Source organism: Anguilla anguilla, chromosome 1 (assembly GCF_013347855.1).
Source record: "Anguilla anguilla isolate fAngAng1 chromosome 1, fAngAng1.pri, whole genome shotgun sequence".
NCBI classification, from domain to species: domain Eukaryota; kingdom Metazoa; phylum Chordata; class Actinopteri; order Anguilliformes; family Anguillidae; genus Anguilla; species Anguilla anguilla.
Window position 1 is genome coordinate 11,558,085 of NC_049201.1, and position 17,916 is coordinate 11,576,000.

Sequence of the window (17,916 nt, forward strand, 5' to 3'; positions counted from 1 at the left end):
CACTCAGAGTTTAGAATCTCACAACTGATGGTGTTTTTTCTTTTGTTTTTTTTCTCAACAAAAAATCTTGAGTGAAATTTGAGAGTACAAGTGACATTAACAGTCTTGCTTATAATAATAATAATTGTATTATTATTTTAGCTCATGCTTATTAGTGTCCAGTACATGAATGGTCATTATTACTCAAAGGATTACTAAAAACATTTCTGTAGCAATACAAGACAACCCACAGGCCAATATCTATATCCTATGTGGCCATCATTTTTCTATTAAAGAGGATAGTACACTGCCAATGATCATGTGTTATGTTTTTGAAATAAGGTACAACGATGAAGTTGCAAACCGCAATTGCAATGCCGTGCACCATAAGGTTAGTATGTGACAGGTAGCTGTTTTATATTTGATTAAGCACGATTGCAAATTTATGTTGCTAATTTAAGAATTGTTAAATACCTTTAGATATTGGGATTTGAAGTATTGCCATGTTGTATGGTTTCATTATAAAAGTATTGCTGAGGTTAAATATGTTGCAATAAACGGTGTCTGCAACAATGGTGTATGTAACATTTCATTTTTTTTTCCAGGTTGTATACTTACCTGTGATAAAATGTTATAAAATATATTGGTTGTAAAGCAAATGTACTGATCTACTGTACAGCATGTTTGGGGAGTGACAAAACGTCTTCCTTGTTCAATCACATGATCATTATCCATTGTTCCTAGCCATACCTTGTCTTTGGTGTACTTGTCACATAGAGCGCTTGTAGCCTTGTAGTCAATGGAACAAAACAGTTTTCCAACTCCAAGATCAACTTATCAGCCTCAAAGCTTCAATTTGTACAGCATATAAATTCCTGTTGTCACCAAGTCTACAAACATTTATGGTGTTTGACCAAATTTTAGTGTAAATAAATGCATACAAGCCGAAAGAAGGAGCATAAAATATGTTGTCTTATTTGAAATACATAGATCTCTGTACATACTGTAAATCAGAGTTATAGAAATAACCCTTGAGATTGCTTATTGCAAAGTGTTGGTGCTTTCCCCAGTGTCCTGGCTAAATTCCCAAACTGCCTCTCAAACCTAATCATCCCCCTCTATAATTGGCTAAAACTCATTCTCTCCCGCTCCCCCAAAGCTGATGTGTGGTGAGCGTTCTGGCGCAAAATGGCTGCTGTGCATCACCCAGCTGGGTGCTGCACATTGATGGTGGTTGAGGAGACTTTCCTCCTCATCCCTGTAAAAGTGCTTTGAGTGTGGGAAAAGTGCCACATAAAGGCCTTCAATTTACAAGGCCCCAGACATTATATCTTTGCATTCAACTTTTCAAATGTACATTTATTTCCCTCCCATTGTGACTGCTTGCTTGTGCATGGACCCTATAATTGCAGCTATATTTACATTTTTTATATTTTTAAGTTACAATATTGGGACAACCACCTTAAAGCTGTTGGCCAGTGGACATTTCTTTCAGCTATGTTGTGCTTTTAATTTAAAAAATGGAAATAGAGGTATGGGCATGGTGGAGACATACTGACTTTTGTGTAAATATTCATCAGTGGGAGAGTGGGCGTGTGTGCTTGAAAGGGAGGCTCATAAGAGTGAGCTGATATTATGGGACAATTTCACTTTCTAGATGGAAAATGTCAAATGACAGAAATGATAACTTTGTGTCCAAGAAGAATTTTGATTAAGAACACTGCATGCCCTGTGAATTGCCTTCCTTCATTCACCTTTGGACCATAAGTAAAGTAATGTTGAGCAATATTTTAGCTGAATACACTGTATCATTCAGGAGTCCCAGGATAAAGTTAATATTTTTAGTATCAAACTGCTTTCAGATGGGGGCAATATGTTGGAATGTATAGACAACTCAGAAGAAAGAGGAAAAACAGTTGCATTGAATTAACAACACGTGTTACGCAGCTTGCTGTGATGTAGGTGTTTTAATATTTTGTGCCTTATTTTGTAATAAAATACCACATATAGCTCTGTTAAATGCTTTCATTTCATTAGGAACACAACCTGATAGATTTTAAAGTGCACACAGCTTGTCCCGGATCCTATTTTAAATGGTTCATACTGTAGCTGTGCTCCCATTTATGAAAGAGATTTGCATTTCTGAGAGATGATTCAAAGCTCTGTTTAGCCTTCTTTGACTACATTCACTCTCTTAATTCACTAATGGTTTTTTAAGATAAGATAAAATAAGATAACACTTTATTAATCCCCATGGGGGGAAATTCGGGTGTTACAGCAGCAGAGAGTGAATACAAAAAGAAGCAGAAAAAGCCAAGTATACATAGTATACACAATATAGTAATGATAATAAACAAGTGAAACATGTAAAGGAGAATAAATAAGTATTTCAATGTAAAGGGAGAAGTGGTAAGGGGGGGGGGGGGGTGGTCTCAGGCAATGTTGTACAGCCTAATGGCTGTTGGCACAAAGGAGCGCCTGAACCGCTCCATTTTGCACCTGGGAGGGATCAGCCTATGGCTGAAGGTGCTCCCCATCTGCCACAGCTCATCATAGAGGGGATGAGAGGGGTTGTCTGGGATGATCTTCATTTTGTCCCTCATCCTCCTCTCCACCACTGCCTCCAGATTGTCCAGAGTCTTGTCTGGATTCGATAATCAAAATCAGCTTGCATCCGTAAACAACCCTTCCATTAATCTTATGTGTGTGTGTATGAATACTAAGGTATTCTTCAGAAATATACTAGTAAATACACTGGACATTGTGGGGTGGAATGAAAATGACACTATAATGCTTTGAAAATATTTGCAATGATGCAATGATTTGCAAGAATTGAATAGTTTATGCCTAGGTTTAGAGGAACTTATAAATAAGTTATTACTCACCTGCTGTGTGTTTATTTATTTATTTATTTGTTTATTTATATATTTGTGTTTGTTTGTTTAAAAAGTACTACTGATAAACTGGTTCAAAGTTGTTATTCTCTTTGCATTAGTTTGCTATTACTTTAGGTTTGATTTTATATATTCAGATTTAATACACATGTACTGCTGGGTTTGTGTGCTTTAAATAACTTACAGACCACAGTATTTTAAATGGACTTACACTAATCTGAAAAAAGTATGTCTTTTTCCCTTATTAGTGTTTATTTATCACAGTGGCAAGCAAATTTGCTTTGCTGTTGTTTTGATCCGCTCATTTGCATATAACAGTCACTGAATATGGAATTTGTTCAACTGTCTCGCAGATTTCTTTCTTTCCCGTCTATTACGATATTTTCCTTTTCAGCCTCCAGCACATACAGTTTAGGTTTCTCTCTTTTTGCAATGTTAGTTAAGCCCTTGCCCAGACGCTGGGACACCCATATTTAATTTCTGGCACCATGCGTACATCTAACTTGCCAGGACATACTGGCAGCACTGGAAAGGAGACCATTGCATCTTTACAGTTTACAGGAATGTGTCAGCAATAATCTCTTGGCGATCGTCGCTGGAAATTCAAAATGACAAACTAATGAAAGCATTGTGATACAATATGGCAGTAAAAGCCTTTCCCTAATTGTGTCTATTTAAAGCAGCTGTTATCAGCTCTGTTTGGGTTTGAGCAGAATACATCTCAAATTACATCACTCGATCAGTGTTGATTCATTCGAAACTACCCTTTGTTTTTAAATAAAGAAGTAGCCAGCATATATGCTTAATTGTGCTTTATATTATAGCCCAAAGGGCCATTTTGTTTCAGTTAGGTTAGGAGTATATTTTCATATGGTTTTAGGGCAATATTACATGTACCAGCATTTTCTACAGTAGCAGATGAGTATTGTTGGAGCATGGCATCTAATCTGAACAGTGACCCACCTGGAGGTATTTTTAAAAGGAACTTTCTAACAGTTTAAAAGGATTGATTGAAATGCAATATGACCATTGATTATATTGCTACAGTGTTCTAAGATCTAGGAAAGCCATTGACATTTTTATAAATCCTCTCACAAGGATATCCTTTTCAGTGACTTCAATTAAAATAACATGAGGAAGTTGTTTCTGAAACTCCACCACCATTTTAGCATTTGACAAATAGTTCACATTAAAATCATTACTGATCTACCAATCTCAAATTTATTTGAATAAGTCTTTTTATATGTTTCAAGATTTAAGTATTATTATTATTATTATTATTATTATTATTATTATTATTAATAATCACTAATGTATCATTTCAATATGGTCCATGTGTATGGTTAAATAAATGGGAACATTATCAGAAATATCACAGGTTTTAGTTGGGGGACAAAAGAGTGGAATGAATCATGTTGTTTTTCTCTCATGTGCTTCCATTGGACTTAAGGGCCAATCGATTGTTTTGATTCATGTTGTGTCTCAATCTGTGATCAAAAAGGCCTTTGGCATTACAAAAGGTCGTCCTAAATGCCCAGTTCTATCAGAAACATGCTGCCATAGATTTTGCGCAGATTGTCTTCTCTTTTTTTCTTTTTTTTTTTTTTTTTGAGGGGTGATTTGGTGTGTGAAAAACTGGCAACTTCTCATAGCTCAGTCTTTTGCTCAGTCCCGCTCCTGAACGAATAAATAAGTAAATCAAATACAAAAATAAATAAATAAACTGCTGTGTTGTTGTCTCGATGTTTCATTAGGATTGTGCATTTTGTATGGTGCGATCACTCGAGTTGCAATGCATATTTTATGCACTATTCACATTTCCTGCGCACCTGTGCCAAAAGCATTTGTGCCTGCGATTAAATGAATGTTAAAATGCATGTCATCTTGCATTGGTTGCAGTAAAATTACACGCCGAAAATAAAAACCCTTGTCTCAACAGAGTGAATTGCTAATGGACAAGTCAGCATACCTCATGGATGGTAAATTAATAGCTAATTGTGAAAAAAAAACTAGTTATTCCTGTAATAACATCCAAAGTGCTGTGATTGCTCTGTGGAGTTATGAAATACTGTATTTGTATTCAGGATCATCGCAAAATACCCAGTGTGCAGTGCTTAGCAGTCCATCAAGAGTGCTGGGATCGAACTGGTGTCTAAATGATCCTGCTCCCATCGTGTCATAAGGGCACAGAAGAGGACACAATGAAAGCACTCCTGAAATCTCCTTGAAGATGTAGGGGGAGAAAAAGCATGTATTGATCTGTCTGTCCACGGATATGATACTTAAGCCTGATACTCAGAGGTAGAGAGCCGGAGATCCATATCTCAAAGACTTTAATCCAACCTCTTCTCTAGCTGGATTGGCCTTCACCCTAGCCTCCTGACAACTGCTCCTGCAGATCAGACATGGGAGGTTTTTTTATTTTTCTCCCAAGTTTTTTTTTTTGGTTCACATATATATATATATATATATATATATATATAGTTATTAGCCACTTCAAGACTGTTCTCAGCAACTCCAACTTGAACAATGAGGTCTGGTAATTCTACATTGTTGAATGTAATTAAAGCATGTTTCAACTCTGAACCTGTAAAAAGTTTTATTAAAATTATTATACACTTGAGTGAGGGCAATAGAATAATGCATTTATGTTATCTCCTCTATTTTTAGCGGTACTACCTACGTTTTGTGGCAGCATCAGTTAACATATATTTAAAATATTTTAAAGTAAACAAATTTGAATGATCTTGAATTATCACCACACTAATGTAGTATTATATTAGTGAGCTTGTAATTTGGGAACACTGAATAAATCTGCACATACACATGCATATAATATTGGTATACAGCCATACAGTCTCACATTTTTTAATACATAACCCCCAACACACACACACGGACACACAGTCTTTGTCTGACTATTTCTCTCTCTCTCTCTCTCTCTTTCCCTCTCTCTCTCCCTTGCCTGCTCGCGCACTGCCTCTCAAACACACACACACACACACACGCACACATCCTTCCATACATGTGTGATGTACAGTATCCTCCGGCTTGCCAGGGCTGTGATAAAATTCTGTTGAAAGCGATCCCATTCTCTCCTCGATTCTCTGGTGCCTTGCTTTCTGGTCTCTGGCAGATGTTGGCATATGAGTCCGAAACCTTAGGAGGTCGGCTGGGGCCAGCAGGCTGGGGTGAACAAATTGTATTTACAAACACGCAAGGAATTAATCTTCCTTGTAACGACTCAAAGGAACTCAACCTACCAAGTGAGCCAAAACTCAACAGCTTTCAGTGTAAGAGTGAACGACATGGGAGCTCTCCTCTCTCTAATTCACCCCTCAAGAGGTTGCCCAAACCAGCAAACAGTCAAGCAATATGTACCGTATTGAAACCGACAGTGAAATTTCCTTCACATGATTATTTTTATATGATTATTGTTTATATATATATATATTTTTTTTTTTTAACTTTTTCCCCCTTTTCTTATCCTTAACTTGGAATTTGATGTGATGCATCTGATGTCACTATTATGCCACCCACACCCATGCAAGGGGCATTGCAGGTGAAGCATACATGCTCCTCTGATACACATACCTTCAAGCCAGTAACTCTTTCAAAGCCCACAGGCCCCACAGTTCATCAGCAGAAGACTAAGAAAAATCCATTCTAACTGCACTGAAAACATCCCTACTTTTAAATTAGCAATGCTTCATCATTAAGGACACAATTTCATACTTTACTACACTTTATCTTTCCTTGAATAGAGTGTAAATAGAAATGTTGCCTATAAAAATAACTAAAATAATTACCAATTTCAGATTTCTAACTAGCTGGAAAAAGTTTGAAATCTGAAAACCCAGTGAGATTGATGCAGGCCAAAGGTCAGGCCTGTGTGCATAAGCAATCATTAGACAACTTCCTGTGCTATCTGCCTGTCTGGTCACTTTGTCTGACCCTCCTGTCTAGAAATTCTGAAACCTTAATTGTCATATTATTTCATCCTTATTTATGACTTCACGTCATTTTGTAATTCAAAAACAACAGAATTGCTTGCTCTGCTGTTCAGACACAGTGACTGTCAATTGTTTTTTTTTTATATGGTAAAATATGCATTATTATTTCTTTTTTTTAAATTTTATATGAGCTTGTCAATGACTAGTTTAAATAATCATTCCTGTGAATATTTTGAAAATAAATGCATTAGTTGATTACAATATGCTGTTCATGCACAAAAAAATGAAAAAAAAAATGGGACAAAGAATACTAAGAATCTTCTGGAAAGATCAAAGGGTCTTTTGTGTTGAGGACTGGATTATAAGCCCATCTGCTCCAGTTAGTTGTAAGAAAGTCATGTTCAAAGACACAGGGATCGATTACAGTTGATAAATCCAGCATGATTTGGAAAGACTTCTGTTCACTACATAAAGATAGACTGCACCAGCACCCACAAACTATATTATATATTTGGAGGTATTACAAACCATTTCACATGCTTATCCATTCTCAATATGTAGCACTTGCATTTATATTTCTTACATTTATACATTGAAACACACAGAATAAACTGAACAGGAAACCCTTCTGCAGTGTGTGTTTGAGCTTTGATTCTGGAGCTACCCTGTTTTTCAAGGCTGACCTCGGTGATCCAAATTCTTCATATGACCCTAATTATTAATGAATGGCTTTTATGATTATTTGTCTTATGGTAATGGGCCCATCACAAAAGGGGCCGCGAGACGGAGGGGGCGGAGTTTGCGGGGGAGGCCGAGCCCTCCTCCGCCTGGGTTCTAGATTCATCCTCCGGCTTCCAGGGCCTCCCGCCTGACCCAGACTGACCCCCGCAGATCAAATCAGGAGCTGGCTCTGATCTGAATCTGAGATGGGCCGCCCTGGCCCTGCTTAAAATTACAGTGCATATGTTGCTTGTGTAATGGCCTGGGGGCCCCCGGCGCTGCAAGAACAAATGAACAATTCATCATCCACAGCTGTCCGCCAGGCCCAGGTGACTGCAAACTAAAAACATGGGGGCAGCTTTTAATCGGACAAACGCTAATTGGATGGTCTGGAAAGATTAGAGGAGCCCTGGAGCAAGTTTCCTATCAATGGTTGCATCTCTGAGGCTACTGCATATCAACGGCTCCTCCTCCTTTTGGAGGATGAAGTGCAATGTTCAAGATGTGAGGGGCAGGGTTATGTTTCCTCTCTGCACTAAAATTTTCAAAGTTAGGCTCAAAAAAATTAAGAAACATTAGACATTAACTTATCCATTTATGACTTCTGAAAAATGTTTATAATAATAATAATAATTATTATTATTATTATTATTAGTATTATTATTATTATTATTATTATTACTATCATTTTGTAAAAGGCTGGCTGTCTTGAGTCATATTCAGCTGTAGTTCATGGGCATCCCATGTGTTAAGCATGCATGAATGACACTTGCCATCTCATCTGATGGCCACCTCACACTTTGGTTAATTCTGACCAAGGCTGAACCTGTTTCCTACATCTTGACAGCTTGCTGGTTTGTACTGTAGTGTTTCATATCAGCGATAGTCACCCTCGCCAAATCATCATAACATGGTGATGAGAGCCCGTCAGATTTATTCATCTAACCTAAAGATTCCCAACTGCAGGGCTGGAGGGTGTGTTTCTGTCTGGAGGGGGGGTGGGTGAGGAGGGGTGTGGGGGCTGTTTCCCACTTCAGCCCTTTCCCCTTCACACAAAACGCAAATGATGACATCAATCTATACCGTGTCATGTTTGATGTGTTCCATAATTATAACAAGGAAATGATATCAATTACAACGTGCAACCCCCTACCTTCAAACTTAATAGGTGAGATCCATTGCTTTGACTAGCATCCCAGTGATGATTGCACTTCCTCCGCCTCCCTACATGCACACCCCTGTGGATTCACACTGCGTCTTGGCGCAGATGCACTAAAGGGGCAACCACTCCCCCCTTTGTGTGGCTGGCAAGGCCCCCTCACCTCCTCCCCCTGGAAAGAGGAGAGGCAGACTGGGTGAGTGGGACAGATGCTTGTTACCGGCCAAGTCTTTAGACTGTGAGAACAGCCACTCTCTAACAGTTTCCTTACAGTCAAGCGAATGTAATTGGAGGGGGGCGGGAGCTGGGGCTTTGGTGGGGGGGAGATACACAAAGATTGTATAGCCACCCCTTGTTCTTGTCTGGGTTTGCATAGTTTCCACCAAGCTGTTTGCCAAGAGGTTCGTATTTTTGAAGAGCCTCGGCGTACCCGCGCGGCTAGCAAGGGCCATCTCTGTTTCCTGTCAGCAGCTGTAGTGGTTTTGCCCCTCTCCTGAATCGCACACTAATGCCATATCCTAACACAACGCAGCCATTCTGAGTGCTAAATGGCACACGTGAAACTTGTGGCTGCGTACGACGTTGAGCGATCCCATTTGTGCACGTTAGCACACTGCATGTGTCCGCACAAAGAGCCCTCGGATACCTCCTACTGGTAATTCTCCAACACCTTTGCTGAAAATGTCATCTCGCTGTCACTTAGGGTCAGTCTGTCATCTTTCATGAATAGAATGTCTCCCTTTAAGAGGCACATTGCCCATGGACAATTAGCCCCTCAAACATACTGAACATCTCCATTACAGGAATTCAGAATTTTCTCTCACTCTCTAACATTTTACACTTTTTTGTGTTAACGTATCATATTTTTCTCCGCTCCCTTGTTTACATTTCATCGATAAGTGGCCAGCGCAGATGTAGCTTTTGGTTTATACTTGAGAGAGCATAAGGCCTAACAGACAACATGGTCGTAGCCACGCTGCCTGAGGCTATGCAGGCGACAGCCTGACGAAGCTGAGCACACAGGGGCAGATAATACCCACAGGAGATGGCTCGGCGTCCTCCACACCACTGCCTCTCTGGCCCGCTGCCTGCCAGCTGCGAGACACTCGAACCCCGGCCGGCGGCCGCCCTGCATCCGCCAGGCAATAGCTCTGCAGCCATCTTGTGTGCAGTCAGATGGCCAAATACCCACAGCTGCTGCTCCCATTGCACTCTGTTACAGTGAACGAGTCACACCTTGTCCTTGCTGGGATTTTTGTCTTCTGCAATTCTCTCCATTTTACTCTCAACTGGCCAACTGTAGTCTGAAACTTAATGTAAATTAATTTGATGGAAAAATATGCCAGGCACATACCAAAAACCATAACCCTTAAAATCTGTGTTTAATACTGAAAATAAACTTACATTATTGTGCTTTGTATATATATATCAGCTTCCTTATGTATTACAGGAAAGGGAGATAATATATGAGTGAGACCTCCTGTTTGAGATCGGGTCTTGCCTGAGCTGTCCATTTCACCCTATGAAGTGGACTGCCATGAATAGCATGGGCATACATCTTTCACTTTTCTTTGTATTATATAATTGCCTGTCAACAGGACCAGGCAATGTGGCATTTGAGACATAATATACAATATTCCCAGCTGGTAAAATATTGTGTTTTGGTTATCCAAGCATCTTAAAGGCTGAGAAATATTGTAGTCAAGATTACAATATGTCCTTTGTCTGTGAGTGTGTGTGTGTGTGTGTGTGCGTGTGCGTGTGCGTGTGTGTGTGTGTGCGTGTCCACATTCATGTTTGTGTGGGTAATTCTTTGTGCCGATATGACATACAATCCTATTTCAGAGCCGTTTATTGTGAAGGTCACTCATAGATGGACAGCAATAAATGTAGAGGTGGATCAGAGTGTAAAGTACATGGGGATCTAAGGAAACCTAACAGGGCGGTTTGTTCCTTATTGGAAGAAGACATGTACCAAGGTCTCCATAAAATGCAATGGCTGCAACAGCACGTCATATTCAAGCATTATTGTATCTAATAGACAGAAAACATAAAAATAATGAGTGATTACGGATCGCAGAGAAATGCTCTCCCTGTGTGCCTTCAAGAAAGTGCTAGAGGACAATTTGTGTGGTTTGATCCGGCTGCCATCGATAAAACTCATAAGACAGCAGAACCGAATCGATCTGCAGTTCATGGAGGCTGGACGCAGCATTCATTTTCTTTATCATATCTTTCAGGAAGTCTGTGTCAGGGAAGCAAACACCAAGCCACAATATTTCCTCTGTTTTGAACTTGTGAGAATTAGCTTTGCTGTTACCAAAACGAATCCCTCTACCTAGTTGCCACAATTGTACAAACTAAACGGCCAATACATGCTGAGGGCTTTCACTGTAGTTCTAGTTCAACTCTAGCCAGCTCCTTTTCCTTTGTGTGTGCGCTGCCCACTCATCTGTAAAGGAAGCATACAGAGCAGAGTAGTAAACACGATGAGGTCTCCCAGTGCTGTAATCCTCCACAGCTGATTTTTTTTTCTTTTTTGAAAGAAAACAACATATCCCTGTCACCTTGCTGCTACATTATGTAGGCACAAAAGAAATGTAAGGAAAACTGCTGCATTTTTTCTGTTAACTTCAGCTGCTCCTGTTATTTCCCTTTACCGAGGCATACACAATGGCACAAAAAAAAGGTTAAAAAAAAAAAAAACTTGTATTCTTTTGTTTGCTTACAGTGTGTCAATTTAAAATATGTCTGCCGGTATTCACGAAGGAGGCCCTTCTGATCTGAAAATGACTACGACTGCAAGATTAACTACCACGACTCGCTGCAGTAAATGGCACGTCGTCCATCACTAATTCCGAGTCATAGGTAGTCGTATTAAGCAGGTACTACTTATCAGGTGGCTACTGCAGTCCCATCACCCCCTAGGGACGGTCTGTTGTTTACAATGTAAGTATGAAATAATATTTCTGAGCATACCGGCCCTCCCCCAGGAAGGCACAATTACAACAGTAACAGAGGATTAATTAGAGAGCGTCCCGATGGAAACGTTAGAGGATTCGGCTCTGGTCAAAGGGGAGACATTAGCAACTTCACACACAGGTAGTGGAGGCAGAGCACATCCCAGGTAATTAATAGGCCTGGGGTTCGAGTGAATGAGTTATTTATTGCTGCTGGCCTTCAGACATTTTGTGGCTCCAGTGAAAGCCTCTTTTTATAATGCTGCATATTTAATATGCTCAGATTGCTCTGAAGTTATACCACACACAGGAGGCTGCGCTCCCAGCATGCAGCAGTGCAGTGCAGGTAGAAAGCATCCTTAACCCATTGACCCCTTGGGGGGGAGGTGGAAGGATGCCAGAATAGACCACACTGTCCAGTTGATGTTGCAGTTATATGTTAGGCTAGAATAACTTATTAAATATTTACTACAATTATAACTGCAGTCAGCCTTAACCATTACAGCAACAGCTCGTGGTTACTGCTTACTAATAACATTTAATTTATACCCTGTCTAGAGTATGTGTATATGTATGTATTGGTAAAAGCATATTCAAAATAAAATATTAAGACCCAGCTGTACTTTTATTATAAAATTTGAAGTAAACCTTCCACATATCCAGAAAAAAAAGTAAAAAAAAAAAAAAAAAAATTTAATTTATCGTTGGGTGAGTACTCTAGATGAAAAATAAATGCATAGACTAATTAAACAGAATGAATGAATGAATAAATAGGACCTTTAGACTACATATTGCACATACACAAAATGCATTGCAAGTTGGTGCTATTATGGAGTGAATAGTATGGAGGAACAGAGCCTTCACTCTTCTGATGAAGACCTCTCAGCCTAACGTAGTGCTGTCACTCTAGGCCTCCCAATGCATTGCGAGGTAAGGCTATTTTCAGCTGAGCTGCTGTTTTAGTTGTCTCTTTGACTCTTTCAAGGGGCTCGGACTTGTGTCCTGGTCTTCCGCACAATAGCAGTCCTCTCTCCAAACACAGAGATGCATCTTTTTTAGCTCGTTTTCCCTTGTGATTTTCATAAGAAATGAATTTCCACGTGCCGCATACAGCAGAAAATGCTCCCAGCCTTGAGAAATCACACCGAGTTACAAGCAGGCGTGCTTGTGTCACCACGAGCACTGGGATCTTAAGTCATTTTGAAGTTGCTATGCCAGTAATCTATAAAGAGAATGGCAAACTGGAAAGGGGGAGATGGTGGTGGAAGGGGTTCTTGGATAAAGAGTACTGTTTCCATATGGAGATGAAGGAAGAATACCTGGAAAACTGCCACTAATCTTTGGCTGCAAAGTCGAGGAGTTTCTGCTAATAAACAGAGCATTGGCAAGTGGCTGCCATCGGGGGAACTTGCAGCTACATCAGTCCTGTCTTTCCTCAAGAGAGACGTTGTGTTGTCAGCTGAGCTTTGCTGAGCTCTGCAGAAGAGACTTGCAGATTGGCTTCATGACCAAGAGGCGTGCGTGTGCAGCCTTCAACCCCTGTCCAGTGCTTGTGTCCCATTATGCTTCAAAGCAAAGAAAAAATTCAGGATAACCTAAATTTCCAAAAAAAAAAGAAAAAATCATTTTCTTATGCATAAAGCCTTTTTGCCTTTGTCTAAATGTTCAGCTAGCATTGTGCTAAGGCTGGAAGCATGCATAATGAAAAACTCTACCATAACAGTGACTCTCAATAAAGGTTGGGCTCACTCACAGACAGGCAGTTGCATGGTAGCACCAAGGATGGATGCAAGCCTTGTGCCCCGTCTTGCATACACAGACCATTAGATCAGGGCTCACTACAACTCCCGTGAGTTTGAAAAATGTCAACACAAGACCCGGGGGTTGTTTCCTCAATCAAATGGCCTTCCTCTTCCTCAGAGGGCCGGGGATCAGACAGCTCCCTCCGACACGGTCCGACTTGCGGAATTCCAAATGCCACCGAATCAAATTGTTGTCCGACAGCGGGGGCAAAAATGAGAATATGAGAGGTAAAAGGGATCCGGGACTGATCCGGGATAAGTCTGCCACACCGCCCTGGGAGCGGCGGGCCCGGGGTCCTCCCACAGGACTGGAGCTCTCTCTGGGGCTCATCTGCTCCAGGATTTCCAGCTGCATTAACAAGGGGATGAGAAAGGCCATAAATGTTACTGTTGAGACAGAGATAAAAAGTAATAATAGATTACACATGATGATGGCTACTTTTCACACTGCGCAAACTGCATTAAAAGGGCTGTCTTTATGGGAAGGGAGAGGGGAAAAAAATACACTATTTCTTTAATAGAGTATTGGGTTTGTCAGAAGAACAAAGGAGATAGGATATCCCTAATCCCTGCAATATTAATGTCTAAAATGTCATTAATAAGCTCCAGACTTGGAGCCCCAGACCACACCAGGATGAAAAGTCTGCGTACATGAAGGTACCTGCCAGGGCTTGTTTGACAGGGCCTTGGCTAATGAATGAGTATAAAGCTACTCCAATCAATCACACAGGATTTATCTTCGCCCCGAGTATAGGTGAGGTCTGGTATGGGGTGACCACGACTGTCAAGCATGCTGAAGCAGCAGCCAAGAAACTGTCTCAGCATTTCAATGAGGCTGATATTAATGGGAGTTTACGCTCCTTCTTTACGCTTTGTGCAGTTTGTGTTTATGTGGCAATGCAAGTGTGTGTGCCTGTGTGCGTGTGTGTGTGTGTACATATATGCGTACGTGTTTTTAAAGGTACATGGCACCTTTTTATACTACTCACTTGTGTCTACCAACAGCTAATTACACATATACTGTATACATTTTTTTCTGTGTTTATGATGCAAATAAATGCAGTACTATTTATTTTCCATTTTAAAATGCAGCCCAGCAGTTTAATAGTAAAGAACAGTACTAGCATCTGTGACACCATCAGTCAATATTTATATTTTTTGAGGGTTTGTTTGTAAACTACATCAGGTTAAATGTGTTTTAACTGGCTGTATCGGTGAACCTTTTGGGACATTCTGAGCAGTTCTAAAGATGCTGGTTTATTTATTTATTTATTTATTTATTTATTTATTTATTTATTTATGGTGTTTCATATATATATATATATATATAATTTGTTTTTATGCCCGTTTGAAAACGAATTAGGATATATTTCACATACCCTGATGACCCTGATTCAGATTAAATTATATATTTGTACCAGGTGCACACTATAAGCTACAGGGATGTACTGTCAATGTTCAATTGCATGACAGGAGACCGTGTGAAAGATCAAAATAATATGTACAGTATTTCATATAGTTAGGCAATATGAAATGCCCAGAAGCACCAACAGTGGAATTCAAGAGTCAGTTTTACAGAAGTTGGCTGTTGGCAGGACAAATATAAAATCTTGCCAGTGTCAGGCAAACATCTTGATTTTGTTCCATGCCAAATGATTCATGAACAAAGCTTATTTTATTGGATTGACCCCACCTATTCCCGGGGCAAAACTGACACTGAGAAAATGTTCTACCTCGCTCACTGACCAATCCCGCTCTAGCAAACACCACCTTTCAAAACTTGAAAGCACTTTCAGAAACGCATTTGTAAAATATAAGAGAATGGGGAGTAATTTTGCACACTGACCTTACCCTCCAAACTGTTCTTGTTCATCCATGTTTAAATTTTGAGCAGAAGCCAAGTATGTTTTTGATTGTTTACATCTGCTCTGTCACGGTGCACGCCTTTCTGACGGAATTGCATACACACCTCTTTAAATAACTTGTCCTTCACAGATAGATTCAGAGCTACTGCAGCCACTGCATCTCTGAGGAAAATTCATGATTTATGTGATGTGATTGTGATTGTCATTTTGCATTCTGCACGTACACTTGCATGTCTTGACTGTGTGCAGATAATCTGAGCTGGCCTGGCTATATTCTCCCTGTAAATTGAATGGGTTAAAAGCTTTGATACACACTGGAGATTTTGCATGATTTGTGAGTGTAATGGAGTTCCATAACTGAACCTAACTGCTTTAAGACAACTGTGTTGGCAATTATATAAATTCCATGTACTTCCAAGTAACAGAGGTAGGCCTACTCAAAATCAAATTGGTGTTTTACCACAGATTTGCAGGCTAAATGCTAATTATACATTTAATTAATTCAGCTTCATATGTGGAATGGGTTTGAGCTTTTGCTGTTTTCTAGGCCATGCTAAACCATTTACCCACAAGAAAAGGTGCACATTAATAACCATGCCCATCAAATGTGTGATAAAATCATTTTTTAGATAAACTCTATAACATCTGCTGTCAAAGAAATCACAATGAGACTACACTCATAATGTGCCTCTCAGTACATAAAGCAAACAAAAACAAGGGCAGCTGTTGATTATGCTACTGGTTAGTAGTGACCAGGATAAAGTCAATGTGTGGTGTGGCTATTTGTTAAGAGCCTTTAGTTTCAGCAATTCTTTTTGTTGTTGTTGTTGTTTCAGGGCTCATGTATCAGGTGGCAGTCATGGAGCATGGCTTTGGGTACTTGCTCCAGAGCAAGTCGTCAGTGGACACTGACAGAAACGGATAAGAGCTCGGAGGGACAAAGCTCTCAAAATACTGGACCTTGACCTTCCACAAAAAGAAGTGTAAGCACCATAGCAACCATGGTGGCTGTCTGGTCCCGCAGCGATTCCAACTCAAGTCGCAATGTATAACACAGTTGCCATACAGGAGGTCCTCAGCTGTGAACTCTGATGCCTGCTGGAGAACATTTCGGAGGGATTGCTGATCAGGTGATGCCCGGAGCTGGTGATGTCAGCACGTTAATAATGTCCACACATTTCCGTGAGGTTTCGCTAATGGCCAAAAGAGTTCTGGCTCTTTGGAGCATTAAAGCTTTTTGCTCTAGGAACTTAGTTAGATGTTATACGACCTGGATGACTGCCACATCTCTTATATTTTTATCAACCATGTAGTTATTCTGCAAATATGTTCTCTTATTGAATGCGCATTGCCCATTTTCAGTGATCATTTTGGGATAGCACCACATTTAGCACAATTATCTCATTGCTATGTCATTACTATAGTGTGTTACGCACATAGGTTTTGTTACAGTATATTCAAAATGACAATTGGTTGAGAACCTCCTGATAGAAACTAAAAGAACAGAGGGACGGTACGTCTTGATAGGAATATCAATAGTGCATGTTCTGGACTTGAACAATCAATAGCAGAGCAAGGGAGCAACTTTCCATACAGCGCTGAAACTCACATGTTAGCGATAGCGTACTGCGGCATTCCCAAAGGGACATGGTTGGGAGAAAGTCTGGAATGCTGCTGATTCCCTCGCATAAAGGAAGCCTGAGCACTCGCAGTCAATTGCTGCCCCACGAAGGCCCGGCAGGCCGCAGGGATAATGGGAACCAGATCAGGGAGAGCTGCAGTGTTGTCACCAGGAATTCATCACAGCGGGGTATCCTCTTCTCCAATGTGATCAGCCTGGCGGTGGGAGGTCTGCGAGTACAATGCCATGACCAGGAACTGGAACTTCCTTTTAAAGCCTTCCAGGTACTGATGCAGAACAGCAGGAAAAATACTAATTAAAAACAGCAACAATTGCAAAAAAAAAAAAAGAAAAGAAAAAAAGAGTGACGTGCTGAAAAGTTAGACAACAGGGTAGGCAGGAGTTTCAAACTAAAAGAATATCACTGAAACCCAAAACCTCTTCATAGCAGGTGGCAAATGTATTATAAAAAAGTATAAACACATCAAAGGAACAGATAGGCAGTGTCATAAAACATGAACGTGTCAGAGCAAGTTTTCCCATATTGATTTGACGTACTGTGCATTCAGATGTTGGCATAATTTGCATTGACCTTTTTTTCTCCTAATATGACCTGATTTGACTCCACACCACAAACAGACAAAACATAGTACATGTTTTTGATCAGTACTCGGAAGTTCAATTATTATTTCAACAACTTATTTTCTCATGTGCCATTTAAAGAATGAAACATTGATGTTCTCCCAGCAGTTATCTCACATAATAAAATGGATGACTTTTGAACCAATGATCCCCTCTCCTCCCCCCCCCCCCCCCCCCCCCCCCCCGCAAAAAAAGTGGCTAATTTAAAATGAGGATCTTTTTTCATACTGTAATTGCATACAGAAGTTGTTATGTCAGTTTAAGAGGGAATTGTAATTGAGTAAGGTCACCTTTGAGACACTTGTGAGTCAGGGAACATGG

The 17,916-nt window shown here is 40.1% G+C and overlaps 1 long non-coding RNA gene across 1 annotated transcript in view; it reads left to right on the plus strand.

Moving 5' to 3' along the window:
- The window catches only part of LOC118211087, a 50,976-nt gene extending 33,674 nt beyond the window's left edge, over positions 1-17,302 (plus strand). Inside the window, exon 2 of the long non-coding RNA XR_004761956.1 lies at positions 16,169-17,302. This is a non-coding gene — a long non-coding RNA (uncharacterized LOC118211087). The remainder of the gene's footprint in view (positions 1-16,168) is intronic.
- The last annotated feature ends 614 nt before the right edge of the window (positions 17,303-17,916 follow it).